Source organism: Paramisgurnus dabryanus, chromosome 13, assembly GCF_030506205.2.
Source record: "Paramisgurnus dabryanus chromosome 13, PD_genome_1.1, whole genome shotgun sequence".
Taxonomy (NCBI): Eukaryota; Metazoa; Chordata; class Actinopteri; order Cypriniformes; family Cobitidae; genus Paramisgurnus; species Paramisgurnus dabryanus.
Window position 1 is genome coordinate 33,803,250 of NC_133349.1, and position 15,835 is coordinate 33,819,084.

At 51.9% G+C, this 15,835-nt stretch overlaps 32 non-coding genes across 32 annotated transcripts; 16 read left to right on the forward strand and 16 right to left on the reverse strand.

Moving 5' to 3' along the window:
• Positions 1-121: 121 nt before the first annotated feature.
• trnam-cau (transfer RNA methionine (anticodon CAU)) lies at positions 122-195 on the forward strand. The gene has a single exon. It is a non-coding gene; the product is annotated as a tRNA-Met (tRNA).
• A 92-nt stretch (positions 196-287) lies between these two features.
• Positions 288-359, forward strand: trnae-cuc (transfer RNA glutamic acid (anticodon CUC)). Its single transcript has one exon. It is a non-coding gene; the product is annotated as a tRNA-Glu (tRNA).
• Positions 360-627: 268 nt separating this feature from the next.
• Positions 628-700, reverse strand: trnar-acg (transfer RNA arginine (anticodon ACG)). The gene has a single exon. It is a non-coding gene; the product is annotated as a tRNA-Arg (tRNA).
• A 203-nt stretch (positions 701-903) lies between these two features.
• On the reverse strand, positions 904-986 carry trnal-cag (transfer RNA leucine (anticodon CAG)). The gene has a single exon. It is a non-coding gene; the product is annotated as a tRNA-Leu (tRNA).
• Positions 987-2,101: 1,115 nt separating this feature from the next.
• Positions 2,102-2,175, forward strand: trnam-cau (transfer RNA methionine (anticodon CAU)). Its single transcript has one exon. It is a non-coding gene; the product is annotated as a tRNA-Met (tRNA).
• Positions 2,176-2,267: 92 nt separating this feature from the next.
• trnae-cuc (transfer RNA glutamic acid (anticodon CUC)) lies at positions 2,268-2,339 on the forward strand. The gene has a single exon. It is a non-coding gene; the product is annotated as a tRNA-Glu (tRNA).
• A 268-nt stretch (positions 2,340-2,607) lies between these two features.
• Positions 2,608-2,680, reverse strand: trnar-acg (transfer RNA arginine (anticodon ACG)). Its single transcript has one exon. It is a non-coding gene; the product is annotated as a tRNA-Arg (tRNA).
• A 203-nt stretch (positions 2,681-2,883) lies between these two features.
• Positions 2,884-2,966, reverse strand: trnal-cag (transfer RNA leucine (anticodon CAG)). Its single transcript has one exon. It is a non-coding gene; the product is annotated as a tRNA-Leu (tRNA).
• Positions 2,967-4,090: 1,124 nt separating this feature from the next.
• trnam-cau (transfer RNA methionine (anticodon CAU)) lies at positions 4,091-4,164 on the forward strand. Its single transcript has one exon. It is a non-coding gene; the product is annotated as a tRNA-Met (tRNA).
• A 92-nt stretch (positions 4,165-4,256) lies between these two features.
• On the forward strand, positions 4,257-4,328 carry trnae-cuc (transfer RNA glutamic acid (anticodon CUC)). The gene has a single exon. It is a non-coding gene; the product is annotated as a tRNA-Glu (tRNA).
• Positions 4,329-4,596: 268 nt separating this feature from the next.
• On the reverse strand, positions 4,597-4,669 carry trnar-acg (transfer RNA arginine (anticodon ACG)). Its single transcript has one exon. It is a non-coding gene; the product is annotated as a tRNA-Arg (tRNA).
• A 203-nt stretch (positions 4,670-4,872) lies between these two features.
• trnal-cag (transfer RNA leucine (anticodon CAG)) lies at positions 4,873-4,955 on the reverse strand. The gene has a single exon. It is a non-coding gene; the product is annotated as a tRNA-Leu (tRNA).
• A 1,115-nt stretch (positions 4,956-6,070) lies between these two features.
• trnam-cau (transfer RNA methionine (anticodon CAU)) lies at positions 6,071-6,144 on the forward strand. The gene has a single exon. It is a non-coding gene; the product is annotated as a tRNA-Met (tRNA).
• Positions 6,145-6,236: 92 nt separating this feature from the next.
• Positions 6,237-6,308, forward strand: trnae-cuc (transfer RNA glutamic acid (anticodon CUC)). Its single transcript has one exon. It is a non-coding gene; the product is annotated as a tRNA-Glu (tRNA).
• Positions 6,309-6,576: 268 nt separating this feature from the next.
• trnar-acg (transfer RNA arginine (anticodon ACG)) lies at positions 6,577-6,649 on the reverse strand. Its single transcript has one exon. It is a non-coding gene; the product is annotated as a tRNA-Arg (tRNA).
• Positions 6,650-6,852: 203 nt separating this feature from the next.
• Positions 6,853-6,935, reverse strand: trnal-cag (transfer RNA leucine (anticodon CAG)). The gene has a single exon. It is a non-coding gene; the product is annotated as a tRNA-Leu (tRNA).
• A 1,115-nt stretch (positions 6,936-8,050) lies between these two features.
• On the forward strand, positions 8,051-8,124 carry trnam-cau (transfer RNA methionine (anticodon CAU)). Its single transcript has one exon. It is a non-coding gene; the product is annotated as a tRNA-Met (tRNA).
• Positions 8,125-8,216: 92 nt separating this feature from the next.
• On the forward strand, positions 8,217-8,288 carry trnae-cuc (transfer RNA glutamic acid (anticodon CUC)). Its single transcript has one exon. It is a non-coding gene; the product is annotated as a tRNA-Glu (tRNA).
• A 268-nt stretch (positions 8,289-8,556) lies between these two features.
• trnar-acg (transfer RNA arginine (anticodon ACG)) lies at positions 8,557-8,629 on the reverse strand. The gene has a single exon. It is a non-coding gene; the product is annotated as a tRNA-Arg (tRNA).
• A 203-nt stretch (positions 8,630-8,832) lies between these two features.
• trnal-cag (transfer RNA leucine (anticodon CAG)) lies at positions 8,833-8,915 on the reverse strand. The gene has a single exon. It is a non-coding gene; the product is annotated as a tRNA-Leu (tRNA).
• Positions 8,916-10,030: 1,115 nt separating this feature from the next.
• On the forward strand, positions 10,031-10,104 carry trnam-cau (transfer RNA methionine (anticodon CAU)). The gene has a single exon. It is a non-coding gene; the product is annotated as a tRNA-Met (tRNA).
• Positions 10,105-10,196: 92 nt separating this feature from the next.
• On the forward strand, positions 10,197-10,268 carry trnae-cuc (transfer RNA glutamic acid (anticodon CUC)). The gene has a single exon. It is a non-coding gene; the product is annotated as a tRNA-Glu (tRNA).
• A 254-nt stretch (positions 10,269-10,522) lies between these two features.
• Positions 10,523-10,595, reverse strand: trnar-acg (transfer RNA arginine (anticodon ACG)). Its single transcript has one exon. It is a non-coding gene; the product is annotated as a tRNA-Arg (tRNA).
• Positions 10,596-10,798: 203 nt separating this feature from the next.
• On the reverse strand, positions 10,799-10,881 carry trnal-cag (transfer RNA leucine (anticodon CAG)). Its single transcript has one exon. It is a non-coding gene; the product is annotated as a tRNA-Leu (tRNA).
• Positions 10,882-11,996: 1,115 nt separating this feature from the next.
• Positions 11,997-12,070, forward strand: trnam-cau (transfer RNA methionine (anticodon CAU)). Its single transcript has one exon. It is a non-coding gene; the product is annotated as a tRNA-Met (tRNA).
• Positions 12,071-12,162: 92 nt separating this feature from the next.
• On the forward strand, positions 12,163-12,234 carry trnae-cuc (transfer RNA glutamic acid (anticodon CUC)). The gene has a single exon. It is a non-coding gene; the product is annotated as a tRNA-Glu (tRNA).
• Positions 12,235-12,502: 268 nt separating this feature from the next.
• On the reverse strand, positions 12,503-12,575 carry trnar-acg (transfer RNA arginine (anticodon ACG)). Its single transcript has one exon. It is a non-coding gene; the product is annotated as a tRNA-Arg (tRNA).
• Positions 12,576-12,778: 203 nt separating this feature from the next.
• On the reverse strand, positions 12,779-12,861 carry trnal-cag (transfer RNA leucine (anticodon CAG)). The gene has a single exon. It is a non-coding gene; the product is annotated as a tRNA-Leu (tRNA).
• Positions 12,862-13,976: 1,115 nt separating this feature from the next.
• Positions 13,977-14,050, forward strand: trnam-cau (transfer RNA methionine (anticodon CAU)). The gene has a single exon. It is a non-coding gene; the product is annotated as a tRNA-Met (tRNA).
• Positions 14,051-14,142: 92 nt separating this feature from the next.
• trnae-cuc (transfer RNA glutamic acid (anticodon CUC)) lies at positions 14,143-14,214 on the forward strand. Its single transcript has one exon. It is a non-coding gene; the product is annotated as a tRNA-Glu (tRNA).
• A 268-nt stretch (positions 14,215-14,482) lies between these two features.
• On the reverse strand, positions 14,483-14,555 carry trnar-acg (transfer RNA arginine (anticodon ACG)). The gene has a single exon. It is a non-coding gene; the product is annotated as a tRNA-Arg (tRNA).
• Positions 14,556-14,758: 203 nt separating this feature from the next.
• Positions 14,759-14,841, reverse strand: trnal-cag (transfer RNA leucine (anticodon CAG)). Its single transcript has one exon. It is a non-coding gene; the product is annotated as a tRNA-Leu (tRNA).
• Between the last annotated feature and the right edge of the window lie 994 nt (positions 14,842-15,835).

Here is a 15,835-nt window from a genome sequence, read left to right on the forward strand (position 1 = left end):
GGGTAGCCAGAGTGCAAGAAGCCCAGTCGTGCTCTGCTCGCAGGAGTTTCCTCGCTGGTGGCGCACAAAATGCCACGCAACCAGACGCAAGGGGCCACCCAGGCGCCACCGGTCCGGGCGTGCCTCGTTGGCGCAGTTAGGCAGCGCGTCAGTCTCATAATCTGAAGGTCGTGAGTTCGAGCCTCACACGGGGCAGGGTGACTTTTTGTCGACTACTTTGAGACTTTAGACCCATTTCCGTTCCGCACAGTCTGCCGGGCATCCACGGTCTGAGAGTCAGCGTGCCCTCCCTGGTGGTCTAGTGGCTAGGATTCGGCGCTCTCACCGCCGCGGCCCGGGTTCGATTCCCGGTCAGGGAACGCTCTTTTGACGTGCGCTTGCCTTTTTCACCGGCCGGGTTATGCGCAAAGCTGGCTTCGAAGGCAAGGATCGCAGCACCTCCAAGAGGCAAAGGTCCACTGCCTCCGGGCCACCGACCTAAGGTCGGCAGGCTAATTTGCCTGCCTGCAGTCCTGCGCTCCGCCATCTGAGCAATCAGAGCCTGGTGTGCGTCCTCTGCTCTACTGAGGCATGTTGACGCAGGACAGCAGACACCCAACGTGCAGGAGGAAGGAGTAAAAGCACGATCGAGCCAGCCAGGAGTCGAACCTAGAATCTTCTGATCCGTAGTCAGACGCGTTATCCATTGCGCCACTGGCCCAACGCCAGGGCCATGGGCAGTCATGCTTGCAGAAGACAGCTGGATTCTGGAGGCCGGCATGCACAGCTGCCAAACTTCATCTCTACCAAAATGGGAAACCGGGTGGTCCCCAGCGTGCCTGCCTCCTGCCTTCTTTGAAAAGGACGCTCCCTCGAAAGAAACCACAATACACAGCACGGGGGGCTCCAACAAGTGCAATAGAATGTCAGAAGTGGGATTCGAACCCACGCCTCCAGAGGAGACTGCGACCTGAACGCAGCGCCTTAGACCGCTCGGCCATCCTGACGACCGCAGCTGCCACGAGCGAGTCGTTTTTCCTCCTCGGCGGATGTGTCGTTATAATTTTTGGAATGACTCACGGTTTTATTTCCGTCATGTAGCTCATCTTTAATTCTTATTTATTTCGTCACAACCGCCTTGAAATGGTGATGAATGTGGATTTCTCGAAATGAGGAACAATGTGCCTGAAGCCTTTCATTTGCCAAAAGCACACGCAGCCCGTCTCCATTTGCCCTGTAACGGATGCCTGTCAAAGTGGTTTTGCATACAACGATCCGTTCTCCCTTTCACATACTGTATTAGAACTGGGTCACAAAAAGGAATAGCCATTCTCAGACCCTGCTCGTTCTACATGAACGCGCAATGAAAATACTTGCTCAAATGCGGATGGATGCCATCATTGCAATTTAACGAAAAAGCGTCATCTCTGTACGTTTCACTGCCGCTTTATGGTTCACAGTTGCCTCCTAATGTAGCCAACTGTTAACCATACGGCGGTGACATCCTTAAAAGAACCGGTGGTATTGTGTCTCGAGCACACAAGGCAAACGAGGAATTCTTCAAGAGGTGAGTGCGAAGTCCAGTTTACTGCCACAGGCAACGGCCGCAGAGCTTTTTCTTTAACAGATTCTAATACGTGGAACACGTCACCAGCTTACATTGGACAGTCTTTCAACTGTAGCACAATTAAAGTTTTCCCTTTGATAATGTGGCTAAAGACGAGCCAAACACGTGATCACTGAGTAACTGGGACTTTGCATTGTGGATATGTAACTTTATTCCATTAATCTGTCAGCTGTGTCAAATGTGAGTGTTTATTTATCATGGGTTTTATCTAGACTGAGAGCACGTGCGCCAAGATCGTCCAGCAACGGCAGGCGTGCCATTCTCGACACCATTTAAAAGACGATAGGAATCCTGGGCATGACATAGCCCCTCTGTGTCTCCTTGAAGTTATTTCTGTACGTGTAACAAGTTAAGAATGAGAAGGTCCTCAGTGTGGGTAGCCAGAGTGCAAGAAGCCCAGTCGTGCTCTGCTCGCAGGAGTTTCCTCGCTGGTGGCGCACAAAATGCCACGCAACCAGACGCAAGGGGCCACCCAGGCGCCACCGGTCCGGGCGTGCCTCGTTGGCGCAGTTAGGCAGCGCGTCAGTCTCATAATCTGAAGGTCGTGAGTTCGAGCCTCACACGGGGCAGGGTGACTTTTTGTCGACTACTTTGAGACTTTAGACCCATTTCCGTTCCGCACAGTCTGCCGGGCATCCACGGTCTGAGAGTCAGCGTGCCCTCCCTGGTGGTCTAGTGGCTAGGATTCGGCGCTCTCACCGCCGCGGCCCGGGTTCGATTCCCGGTCAGGGAACGCTCTTTTGACGTGCGCTTGCCTTTTTCACCGGCCGGGTTATGCGCAAAGCTGGCTTCGAAGGCAAGGATCGCAGCACCTCCAAGAGGCAAAGGTCCACTGCCTCCGGGCCACCGACCTAAGGTCGGCAGGCTAATTTGCCTGCCTGCAGTCCTGCGCTCCGCCATCTGAGCAATCAGAGCCTGGTGTGCGTCCTCTGCTCTACTGAGGCATGTTGACGCAGGACAGCAGACACCCAACGTGCAGGAGGAAGGAGTAAAAGCACGATCGAGCCAGCCAGGAGTCGAACCTAGAATCTTCTGATCCGTAGTCAGACGCGTTATCCATTGCGCCACTGGCCCAACGCCAGGGCCATGGGCAGTCATGCTTGCAGAAGACAGCTGGATTTTGGAGGCCGGCATGCACAGCTGCCAAACTTCATCTCTACCAAAATGGGAAACCGGGTGGTCCCCAGCGTGCCTGCCTCCTGCCTTCTTTGAAAAGGACGCTCCCTCGAAAGAAACCACAATACACAGCACGGGGGGCTCCAACAAGGGCAATAGAATGTCAGAAGTGGGATTCGAACCCACGCCTCCAGAGGAGACTGCGACCTGAACGCAGCGCCTTAGACCACTCGGCCATCCTGACGACCGCAGCTGCCACGAGCGAGTCGTTTTTCCTCCTCGGCGGATGTGTCGTTATAATTTTTGGAATGACTCACGGTTTTATTTCCTTCATGTAGCTCATCTTTAATTCTTATTTATTTCGTCACAACCGCCTTGAAATGGTGATGAATGTGGATTTCTCGAAATGAGGAACAATGTGCCTGAAGCCTTTCATTTGCCAAAAGCACACGCAGCCCGTCTCCATTTGCCCTGTAACGGATGTCTGTCAAAGTGGTTTTGCATACAACGATCCGTTCTCCCTTTCACATACTGTATTAGAACTGGGTCACAAAAAGGAATAGCCATTCTCAGACCCTGCTCGTTCTACATGAACGCGCAATGAAAATACTTGCTCAAATGCGGATGGATGCCATCATTGCAATTTAACGAAAAAGCGTCATCTCTGTACGTTTCACTGCCGCTTTATGGTTCACAGTTGCCTCCTAATGTAGCCAACTGTTAACCATACGGCGGTGACATCCTTAAAAGAACCGGTGGTGTTGTGTCTCGAGCACACAAGGCAAACGAGGAATTCTTCAAGAGGTGAGTGCGAAGTACAGTTTACTGCCACAGGCAACGGCCGCAGAGCTTTTTCTTTAACAGATTCTAATACGTGGAACACGTCACCAGCTTACATTGGACAGTCTTTCAACTGTAGCACAATTAAAGTTTTCCCTTTGATAATGTGGCTAAAGACGAGCCAAACACGTGATCACTGAGTAACTGGGACTTTGCATTGTGGATATGTAACGTTATTCCATTAATCTGTCAGCTGTGTCAAATGTGTCAAATGTAAGTGTTTATTTATCATGGGTTTTATCTAGACTGAGAGCACGTGCGCCAAGATCGTCCAGCAACGGCAGGCGTGCCATTCTCGACACCATTTAAAAGACGATAGGAATCCTGGGCATGACATAGCCCCTCTGTGTCTCCTTGAAGTTATTTCTGTACGTGTAACAAGTTAAGAATGAGAAGGTCCTCAGTGTGGGTAGCCAAAGTGCAAGAAGCCCAGTCGTGCTCTGCTCGCAGGAGTTTCCTCGCTGGTGGCGCACAAAATGCCACGCAACCAGACGCAAGGGGCCACCCAGGCGCCACCGGTCCGGGCGTGCCTCGTTGGCGCAGTTAGGCAGCGCGTCAGTCTCATAATCTGAAGGTCGTGAGTTCGAGCCTCACACGGGGCAGGGTGACTTTTTGTCGACTACTTTGAGACTTTAGACCCATTTCCGTTCCGCACAGTCTGCCGGGCATCCACGGTCTGAGAGTCAGCGTGCCCTCCCTGGTGGTCTAGTGGCTAGGATTCGGCGCTCTCACCGCCGCGGCCCGGGTTCGATTCCCGGTCAGGGAACGCTCTTTTGACGTGCGCTTGCCTTTTTCACCGGCCGGGTTATGCGCAAAGCTGGCTTCGAAGGCAAGGATCGCAGCACCTCCAAGAGGCAAAGGTCCACTGCCTCCGGGCCACCGACCTAAGGTCGGCAGGCTAATTTGCCTGCCTGCAGTCCTGCGCTCCGCCATCTGAGCAATCAGAGCCTGGTGTGCGTCCTCTGCTCTACTGAGGCATGTTGACGCAGGACAGCAGACACCCAACGTGCAGGAGGAAGGAGTAAAAGCACGATCGAGCCAGCCAGGAGTCGAACCTAGAATCTTCTGATCCGTAGTCAGACGCGTTATCCATTGCGCCACTGGCCCAACGCCAGGGCCATGGGCAGTCATGCTTGCAGAAGACAGCTGGATTCTGGAGGCCGGCATGCACAGCTGCCAAACTTCATCTCTACCAAAATGGGAAACCGGGTGGTCCCCAGCGTGCCTGCCTCCTGCCTTCTTTGAAAAGGACGCTCCCTCGAAAGAAACCACAATACACAGCACGGGGGGCTCCAACAAGTGCAATAGAATGTCAGAAGTGGGATTCGAACCCACGCCTCCAGAGGAGACTGCGACCTGAACGCAGCGCCTTAGACCGCTCGGCCATCCTGACGACCGCAGCTGCCACGAGCGAGTCGTTTTTCCTCCTCGGCGGATGTGTCGTTATAATTTTTGGAATGACTCACGGTTTTATTTCCGTCATGTAGCTCATCTTTAATTCTTATTTATTTCGTCACAACCGCCTTGAAATGGTGATGAATGTGGATTTCTCGAAATGAGGAACAATGTGCCTGAAGCCTTTCATTTGCCAAAAGCACACGCAGCCCGTCTCCATTTGCCCTGTAACGGATGCCTGTCAAAGTGGTTTTGCATACAACGATCCGTTCTCCCTTTCACATACTGTATTAGAACTGGGTCACAAAAAGGAATAGCCATTCTCAGACCCTGCTCGTTCTACATGAACGCGCAATGAAAATACTTGCTCAAATGCGGATGGATGCCATCATTGCAATTTAACGAAAAAGCGTCATCTCTGTACGTTTCACTGCCGCTTTATGGTTCACAGTTGCCTCCTAATGTAGCCAACTGTTAACCATACGGCGGTGACATCCTTAAAAGAACCGGTGGTATTGTGTCTCGAGCACACAAGGCAAACGAGGAATTCTTCAAGAGGTGAGTGCGAAGTCCAGTTTACTGCCACAGGCAACGGCCGCAGAGCTTTTTCTTTAACAGATTCTAATACGTGGAACACGTCACCAGCTTACATTGGACAGTCTTTCAACTGTAGCACAATTAAAGTTTTCCCTTTGATAATGTGGCTAAAGACGAGCCAAACACGTGATCACTGAGTAACTGGGACTTTGCATTGTGGATATGTAACTTTATTCCATTAATCTGTCAGCTGTGTCAAATGTGAGTGTTTATTTATCATGGGTTTTATCTAGACTGAGAGCACGTGCGCCAAGATCGTCCAGCAACGGCAGGCGTGCCATTCTCGACACCATTTAAAAGACGATAGGAATCCTGGGCATGACATAGCCCCTCTGTGTCTCCTTGAAGTTATTTCTGTACGTGTAACAAGTTAAGAATGAGAAGGTCCTCAGTGTGGGTAGCCAGAGTGCAAGAAGCCCAGTCGTGCTCTGCTCGCAGGAGTTTCCTCGCTGGTGGCGCACAAAATGCCACGCAACCAGACGCAAGGGGCCACCCAGGCGCCACCGGTCCGGGCGTGCCTCGTTGGCGCAGTTAGGCAGCGCGTCAGTCTCATAATCTGAAGGTCGTGAGTTCGAGCCTCACACGGGGCAGGGTGACTTTTTGTCGACTACTTTGAGACTTTAGACCCATTTCCGTTCCGCACAGTCTGCCGGGCATCCACGGTCTGAGAGTCAGCGTGCCCTCCCTGGTGGTCTAGTGGCTAGGATTCGGCGCTCTCACCGCCGCGGCCCGGGTTCGATTCCCGGTCAGGGAACGCTCTTTTGACGTGCGCTTGCCTTTTTCACCGGCCGGGTTATGCGCAAAGCTGGCTTCGAAGGCAAGGATCGCAGCACCTCCAAGAGGCAAAGGTCCACTGCCTCCGGGCCACCGACCTAAGGTCGGCAGGCTAATTTGCCTGCCTGCAGTCCTGCGCTCCGCCATCTGAGCAATCAGTGCCTGGTGTGCGTCCTCTGCTCTACTGAGGCATGTTGACGCAGGACAGCAGACACCCAACGTGCAGGAGGAAGGAGTAAAAGCACGATCGAGCCAGCCAGGAGTCGAACCTAGAATCTTCTGATCCGTAGTCAGACGCGTTATCCATTGCGCCACTGGCCCAACGCCAGGGCCATGGGCAGTCATGCTTGCAGAAGACAGCTGGATTCTGGAGGCCGGCATGCACAGCTGCCAAACTTCATCTCTACCAAAATGGGAAACCGGGTGGTCCCCAGCGTGCCTGCCTCCTGCCTTCTTTGAAAAGGACGCTCCCTCGAAAGAAACCACAATACACAGCACGGGGGGCTTCAACAAGGGCAATAGAATGTCAGAAGTGGGATTCGAACCCACGCCTCCAGAGGAGACTGCGACCTGAACGCAGCGCCTTAGACCGCTCGGCCATCCTGACGACCGCAGCTGCCACGAGCGAGTCGTTTTTCCTCCTCGGCGGATGTGTCGTTATAATTTTTGGAATGACTCACGGTTTTATTTCCTTCATGTAGCTCATCTTTAATTCTTATTTATTTCGTCACAACCGCCTTGAAATGGTGATGAATGTGGATTTCTCGAAATGAGGAACAATGTGCCTGAAGCCTTTCATTTGCCAAAAGCACACGCAGCCCGTCTCCATTTGCCCTGTAACGGATGCCTGTCAAAGTGGTTTTGCATACAACGATCCGTTCTCCCTTTCACATACTGTATTAGAACTGGGTCACAAAAAGGAATAGCCATTCTCAGACCCTGCTCGTTCTACATGAACGCGCAATGAAAATACTTGCTCAAATGCGGATGGATGCCATCATTGCAATTTAACGAAAAAGCGTCATCTCTGTACGTTTCACTGCCGCTTTATGGTTCACAGTTGCCTCCTAATGTAGCCAACTGTTAACCATACGGCGGTGACATCCTTAAAAGAACCGGTGGTATTGTGTCTCGAGCACACAAGGCAAACGAGGAATTCTTCAAGAGGTGAGTGCGAAGTACAGTTTACTGCCACAGGCAACGGCCGCAGAGCTTTTTCTTTAACAGATTCTAATACGTGGAACACGTCACCAGCTTACATTGGACAGTCTTTCAACTGTAGCACAATTAAAGTTTTCCCTTTGATTATGTGGCTAAAGACGAGCCAAACACGTGATCACTGAGTAACTGGGACTTTGCATTGTGGATATGTAACTTTATTCCATTAATCTGTCAGCTGTGTCAAATGTGAGTGTTTATTTATCATGGGTTTTATCTAGACTGAGAGCACGTGCGCCAAGATCGTCCAGCAACGGCAGGCGTGCCATTCTCGACACCATTTAAAAGACGATAGGAATCCTGGGCATGACATAGCCCCTCTGTGTCTCCTTGAAGTTATTTCTGTACGTGTAACAAGTTAAGAATGAGAAGGTCCTCAGTGTGGGTAGCCAGAGTGCAAGAAGCCCAGTCGTGCTCTGCTCGCAGGAGTTTCCTCGCTGGTGGCGCACAAAATGCCACGCAACCAGACGCAAGGGGCCACCCAGGCGCCACCGGTCCGGGCGTGCCTCGTTGGCGCAGTTAGGCAGCGCGTCAGTCTCATAATCTGAAGGTCGTGAGTTCGAGCCTCACACGGGGCAGGGTGACTTTTTGTCGACTACTTTGAGACTTTAGACCCATTTCCGTTCCGCACAGTCTGCCGGGCATCCACGGTCTGAGAGTCAGCGTGCCCTCCCTGGTGGTCTAGTGGCTAGGATTCGGCGCTCTCACCGCCGCGGCCCGGGTTCGATTCCCGGTCAGGGAACGCTCTTTTGACGTGCGCTTGCCTTTTTCACCGGCCCGGTTATGCGCAAAGCTGGCTTCGAAGGCAAGGATCGCAGCACCTCCAAGAGGCAAAGGTCCACTGCCTCCGGGCCACCGACCTAAGGTCGGCAGGCTAATTTGCCTGCCTGCAGTCCTGCGCTCCGCCATCTGAGCAATCAGAGCCTGGTGTGCGTCCTCTGCTCTACTGAGGCATGTTGACGCAGGACAGCAGACACCCAACGTGCAGGAGGAAGGAGTAAAAGCACGATCGAGCCAGCCAGGAGTCGAACCTAGAATCTTCTGATCCGTAGTCAGACGCGTTATCCATTGCGCCACTGGCCCAACGCCAGGGCCATGGGCAGTCATGCTTGCAGAAGACAGCTGGATTCTGGAGGCCGGCATGCACAGCTGCCAAACTTCATCTCTACCAAAATGGGAAACCGGGTGGTCCCCAGCGTGCCTGCCTCCTGCCTTCTTTGAAAAGGACGCTCCCTCGAAAGAAACCACAATACACAGCACGGGGGGCTCCAACAAGTGCAATAGAATGTCAGAAGTGGGATTCGAACCCACGCCTCCAGAGGAGACTGCGACCTGAACGCAGCGCCTTAGACCGCTCGGCCATCCTGACGACCGCAGCTGCCACGAGCGAGTCGTTTTTCCTCCTCGGCGGATGTGTCGTTATAATTTTTGGAATGACTCACGGTTTTATTTCCGTCATGTAGCTCATCTTTAATTCTTATTTATTTCGTCACAACCGCCTTGAAATGGTGATGAATGTGGATTTCTCGAAATGAGGAACAATGTGCCTGAAGCCTTTCATTTGCCAAAAGCACACGCAGCCCGTCTCCATTTGCCCTGTAACGGATGCCTGTCAAAGTGGTTTTGCATACAACGATCCGTTCTCCCTTTCACATACTGTATTAGAACTGGGTCACAAAAAGGAATAGCCATTCTCAGACCCTGCTCGTTCTACATGAACGCGCAATGAAAATACTTGCTCAAATGCGGATGGATGCCATCATTGCAATTTAACGAAAAAGCGTCATCTCTGTACGTTTCACTGCCGCTTTATGGTTCACAGTTGCCTCCTAATGTAGCCAACTGTTAACCATACGGCGGTGACATCCTTAAAAGAACCGGTGGTATTGTGTCTCGAGCACACAAGGCAAACGAGGAATTCTTCAAGAGGTGAGTGCGAAGTCCAGTTTACTGCCACAGGCAACGGCCGCAGAGCTTTTTCTTTAACAGATTCTAATACGTGGAACACGTCACCAGCTTACATTGGACAGTCTTTCAACTGTAGCACAATTAAAGTTTTCCCTTTGATAATGTGGCTAAAGACGAGCCAAACACGTGATCACTGAGTAACTGGGACTTTGCATTGTGGATATGTAACTTTATTCCATTAATCTGTCAGCTGTGTCAAATGTGAGTGTTTATTTATCATGGGTTTTATCTAGACTGAGAGCACGTGCGCCAAGATCGTCCAGCAACGGCAGGCGTGCCATTCTCGACACCATTTAAAAGACGATAGGAATCCTGGGCATGACATAGCCCCTCTGTGTCTCCTTGAAGTTATTTCTGTACGTGTAACAAGTTAAGAATGAGAAGGTCCTCAGTGTGGGTAGCCAGAGTGCAAGAAGCCCAGTCGTGCTCTGCTCGCAGGAGTTTCCTCGCTGGTGGCGCACAAAATGCCACGCAACCAGACGCAAGGGGCCACCCAGGCGCCACCGGTCCGGGCGTGCCTCGTTGGCGCAGTTAGGCAGCGCGTCAGTCTCATAATCTGAAGGTCGTGAGTTCGAGCCTCACACGGGGCAGGGTGACTTTTTGTCGACTACTTTGAGACTTTAGACCCATTTCCGTTCCGCACAGTCTGCCGGGCATCCACGGTCTGAGAGTCAGCGTGCCCTCCCTGGTGGTCTAGTGGCTAGGATTCGGCGCTCTCACCGCCGCGGCCCGGGTTCGATTCCCGGTCAGGGAACGCTCTTTTGACGTGCGCTTGCCTTTTTCACCGGCCGGGTTATGCGCAAAGCTGGCTTCGAAGGCAAGGATCGTAGCACCTCCAAGAGGCAAAGGTCCACTGCCTCCGGGCCACCGACCTAAGGTCGGCAGGCTAATTTGCCTGCCTGCAGTCCTGCGCTCCGCCATCTGAGCAATCAGAGCCTGGTGTGCGTCCTCTGCAGGACAGCAGACAGCAGACACCCAACGTGCAGGAGGAAGGAGTAAAAGCACGATCGAGCCAGCCAGGAGTCGAACCTAGAATCTTCTGATCCGTAGTCAGACGCGTTATCCATTGCGCCACTGGCCCAACGCCAGGGCCATGGGCAGTCATGCTTGCAGAAGACAGCTGGATTCTGGAGGCCGGCATGCACAGCTGCCAAACTTCATCTCTACCAAAATGGGAAACCGGGTGGTCCCCAGCGTGCCTGCCTCCTGCCTTCTTTGAAAAGGACGCTCCCTCGAAAGAAACCACAATACACAGCACGGGGGGCTCCAACAAGTGCAATAGAATGTCAGAAGTGGGATTCGAACCCACGCCTCCAGAGGAGACTGCGACCTGAACGCAGCGCCTTAGACCGCTCGGCCATCCTGACGACCGCAGCTGCCACGAGCGAGTCGTTTTTCCTCCTCGGCGGATGTGTCGTTATAATTTTTGGAATGACTCACGGTTTTATTTCCTTCATGTAGCTCATCTTTAATTCTTATTTATTTCGTCACAACCGCCTTGAAATGGTGATGAATGTGGATTTCTCGAAATGAGGAACAATGTGCCTGAAGCCTTTCATTTGCCAAAAGCACACGCAGCCCGTCTCCATTTGCCCTGTAACGGATGCCTGTCAAAGTGGTTTTGCATACAACGATCCGTTCTCCCTTTCACATACTGTATTAGAACTGGGTCACAAAAAGGAATAGCCATTCTCAGACCCTGCTCGTTCTACATGAACGCGCAATGAAAATACTTGCTCAAATGCGGATGGATGCCATCATTGCAATTTAACGAAAAAGCGTCATCTCTGTACGTTTCACTGCCGCTTTATGGTTCACAGTTGCCTCCTAATGTAGCCAACTGTTAACCATACGGCGGTGACATCCTTAAAAGAACCGGTGGTATTGTGTCTCGAGCACACAAGGCAAACGAGGAATTCTTCAAGAGGTGAGTGCGAAGTACAGTTTACTGCCACAGGCAACGGCCGCAGAGCTTTTTCTTTAACAGATTCTAATACGTGGAACACGTCACCAGCTTACATTGGACAGTCTTTCAACTGTAGCACAATTAAAGTTTTCCCTTTGATAATGTGGCTAAAGACGAGCCAAACACGTGATCACTGAGTAACTGGGACTTTGCATTGTGGATATGTAACTTTATTCCATTAATCTGTCAGCTGTGTCAAATGTGAGTGTTTATTTATCATGGGTTTTATCTAGACTGAGAGCACGTGCGCCAAGATCGTCCAGCAACGGCAGGCGTGCCATTCTCGACACCATTTAAAAGACGATAGGAATCCTGGGCATGACATAGCCCCTCTGTGTCTCCTTGAAGTTATTTCTGTACGTGTAACAAGTTAAGAATGAGAAGGTCCTCAGTGTGGGTAGCCAGAGTGCAAGAAGCCCAGTCGTGCTCTGCTCGCAGGAGTTTCCTCGCTGGTGGCGCACAAAATGCCACGCAACCAGACGCAAGGGGCCACCCAGGCGCCACCGGTCCGGGCGTGCCTCGTTGGCGCAGTTAGGCAGCGCGTCAGTCTCATAATCTGAAGGTCGTGAGTTCGAGCCTCACACGGGGCAGGGTGACTTTTTGTCGACTACTTTGAGACTTTAGACCCATTTCCGTTCCGCACAGTCTGCCGGGCATCCACGGTCTGAGAGTCAGCGTGCCCTCCCTGGTGGTCTAGTGGCTAGGATTCGGCGCTCTCACCGCCGCGGCCCGGGTTCGATTCCCGGTCAGGGAACGCTCTTTTGACGTGCGCTTGCCTTTTTCACCGGCCGGGTTATGCGCAAAGCTGGCTTCGAAGGCAAGGATCGCAGCACCTCCAAGAGGCAAAGGTCCACTGCCTCCGGGCCACCGACCTAAGGTCGGCAGGCTAATTTGCCTGCCTGCAGTCCTGCGCTCCGCCATCTGAGCAATCAGTGCCTGGTGTGCGTCCTCTGCTCTACTGAGGCATGTTGACGCAGGACAGCAGACACCCAACGTGCAGGAGGAAGGAGTAAAAGCACGATCGAGCCAGCCAGGAGTCGAACCTAGAATCTTCTGATCCGTAGTCAGACGCGTTATCCATTGCGCCACTGGCCCAACGCCAGGGCCATGGGCAGTCATGCTTGCAGAAGACAGCTGGATTCTGGAGGCCGGCATGCACAGCTGCCAAACTTCATCTCTACCAAAATGGGAAACCGGGTGGTCCCCAGCGTGCCTGCCTCCTGCCTTCTTTGAAAAGGACGCTCCCTCGAAAGAAACCACAATACACAGCACGGGGGGCTTCAACAAGGGCAATAGAATGTCAGAAGTGGGATTCGAACCCACGCCTCCAGAGGAGACTGCGACCTGAACGCAGCGCCTTAGACCGCTCGGCCATCCTGACGACAGCAGCTGCCACGAGCGAGTCGTTTTTCCTCCTCGGCGGATGTGTCGTTATAATTTTTGGAATGACTCACGGTTTTATTTCCTTCATGTAGCTCATCTTTAATTCTTATTTATTTCGTCACAACCGCCTTGAAATGGTGATGAATGTGGATTTCTCGAAATGAGGAACAATGTGCCTGAAGCCTTTCATTTGCCAAAAGCACACGCAGCCCGTCTCCATTTGCCCTGTAACGGATGCCTGTCAAAGTGGTTTTGCATACAACGATCCGTTCTCCCTTTCACATACTGTATTAGAACTGGGTCACAAAAAGGAATAGCCATTCTCAGACCCTGCTCGTTCTACATGAACGCGCAATGAAAATACTTGCTCAAATGCGGATGGATGCCATCATTGCAATTTAACGAAAAAGCGTCATCTCTGTACGTTTCACTGCCGCTTTATGGTTCACAGTTGCCTCCTAATGTAGCCAACTGTTAACCATACGGCGGTGACATCCTTAAAAGAACCGGTGGTATTGTGTCTCGAGCACACAAGGCAAACGAGGAATTCTTCAAGAGGTGAGTGCGAAGTACAGTTTACTGCCACAGGCAACGGCCGCAGAGCTTTTTCTTTAACAGATTCTAATACGTGGAACACGTCACCAGCTTACATTGGACAGTCTTTCAACTGTAGCACAATTAAAGTTTTCCCTTTGATTATGTGGCTAAAGACGAGCCAAACACGTGATCACTGAGTAACTGGGACTTTGCATTGTGGATATGTAACTTTATTCCATTAATCTGTCAGCTGTGTCAAATGTGAGTGTTTATTTATCATGGGTTTTATCTAGACTGAGAGCACGTGCGCCAAGATCGTCCAGCAACGGCAGGCGTGCCATTCTCGACACCATTTAAAAGACGATAGGAATCCTGGGCATGACATAGCCCCTCTGTGTCTCCTTGAAGTTATTTCTGTACGTGTAACAAGTTAAGAATGAGAAGGTCCTCAGTGTGGGTAGCCAGAGTGCAAGAAGCCCAGTCGTGCTCTGCTCGCAGGAGTTTCCTCGCTGGTGGCGCACAAAATGCCACGCAACCAGACGCAAGGGGCCACCCAGGCGCCACCGGTCCGGGCGTGCCTCGTTGGCGCAGTTAGGCAGCGCGTCAGTCTCATAATCTGAAGGTCGTGAGTTCGAGCCTCACACGGGGCAGGGTGACTTTTTGTCGACTACTTTGAGACTTTAGACCCATTTCCGTTCCGCACAGTCTGCCGGGCATCCACGGTCTGAGAGTCAGCGTGCCCTCCCTGGTGGTCTAGTGGCTAGGATTCGGCGCTCTCACCGCCGCGGCCCGGGTTCGATTCCCGGTCAGGGAACGCTCTTTTGACGTGCGCTTGCCTTTTTCACCGGCCGGGTTATGCGCAAAGCTGGCTTCGAAGGCAAGGATCGCAGCACCTCCAAGAGGCAAAGGTCCACTGCCTCCGGGCCACCGACCTAAGGTCGGCAGGCTAATTTGCCTGCCTGCAGTCCTGCGCTCCGCCATCTGAGCAATCAGAGCCTGGTGTGCGTCCTCTGCTCTACTGAGGCATGTTGACGCAGGACAGCAGACACCCAACGTGCAGGAGGAAGGAGTAAAAGCACGATCGAGCCAGCCAGGAGTCGAACCTAGAATCTTCTGATCCGTAGTCAGACGCGTTATCCATTGCGCCACTGGCCCAACGCCAGGGCCATGGGCAGTCATGCTTGCAGAAGACAGCTGGATTCTGGAGGCCGGCATGCACAGCTGCCAAACTTCATCTCTACCAAAATGGGAAACCGGGTGGTCCCCAGCGTGCCTGCCTCCTGCCTTCTTTGAAAAGGACGCTCCCTCGAAAGAAACCACAATACACAGCACGGGGGGCTCCAACAAGTGCAATAGAATGTCAGAAGTGGGATTCGAACCCACGCCTCCAGAGGAGACTGCGACCTGAACGCAGCGCCTTAGACCGCTCGGCCATCCTGACGACCGCAGCTGCCACGAGCGAGTCGTTTTTCCTCCTCGACGGATGTGTCGTTATAATTTTTGGAATGACTCACGGTTTTATTTCCTTCATGTAGCTCATCTTTAATTCTTATTTATTTCGTCACAACCGCCTTGAAATGGTGATGAATGTGGATTTCTCGAAATGAGGAACAATGTGCCTGAAGCCTTTCATTTGCCAAAAGCACACGCAGCCCGTCTCCATTTGCCCTGTAACGGATGCCTGTCAAAGTGGTTTTGCATACAACGATCCGTTCTCCCTTTCACATACTGTATTAGAACTGGGTCACAAAAAGGAATAGCCATTCTCAGACCCTGCTCGTTCTACATGAACGCGCAATGAAAATACTTGCTCAAATGCGGATGGATGCCATCATTGCAATTTAACGAAAAAGCGTCATCTCTGTACGTTTCACTGCCGCTTTATGGTTCACAGTTGCCTCCTAATGTAGCCAACTGTTAACCATACGGCGGTGACATCCTTAAAAGAACCGGTGGTATTGTGTCTCGAGCACACAAGGCAAACGAGGAATTCTTCAAGAGGTGAGTGCGAAGTACAGTTTACTGCCACAGGCAACGGCCGCAGAGCTTTTTCTTTAACAGATTCTAATACGTGGAACACGTCACCAGCTTACATTGGACAGTCTTTCAACTGTAGCACAATTAAAGTTTTCCCTTTGATAATGTGGCTAAAGACGAGCCAAACACGTGATCACTGAGTAACTGGGACTTTGCATTGTGGATATGTAACTTTATTCCATTAATCTGTCAGCTGTGTCAAATGTGAGTGTTTATTTATCATGGGTTTTATCTAGACTGAGAGCACGTGCGCCAAGATCGTCCAGCAACGGCAGGCGTGCCATTCTCGACACCATTTAAAAGACGATAGGAATCCTGGGCATGACATAGCCCCTCTGTGTCTCCTTGAAGTTATTTCTGTACGTGTAACAAGTTAAGAATGAGAAGGTCCTCAGTGT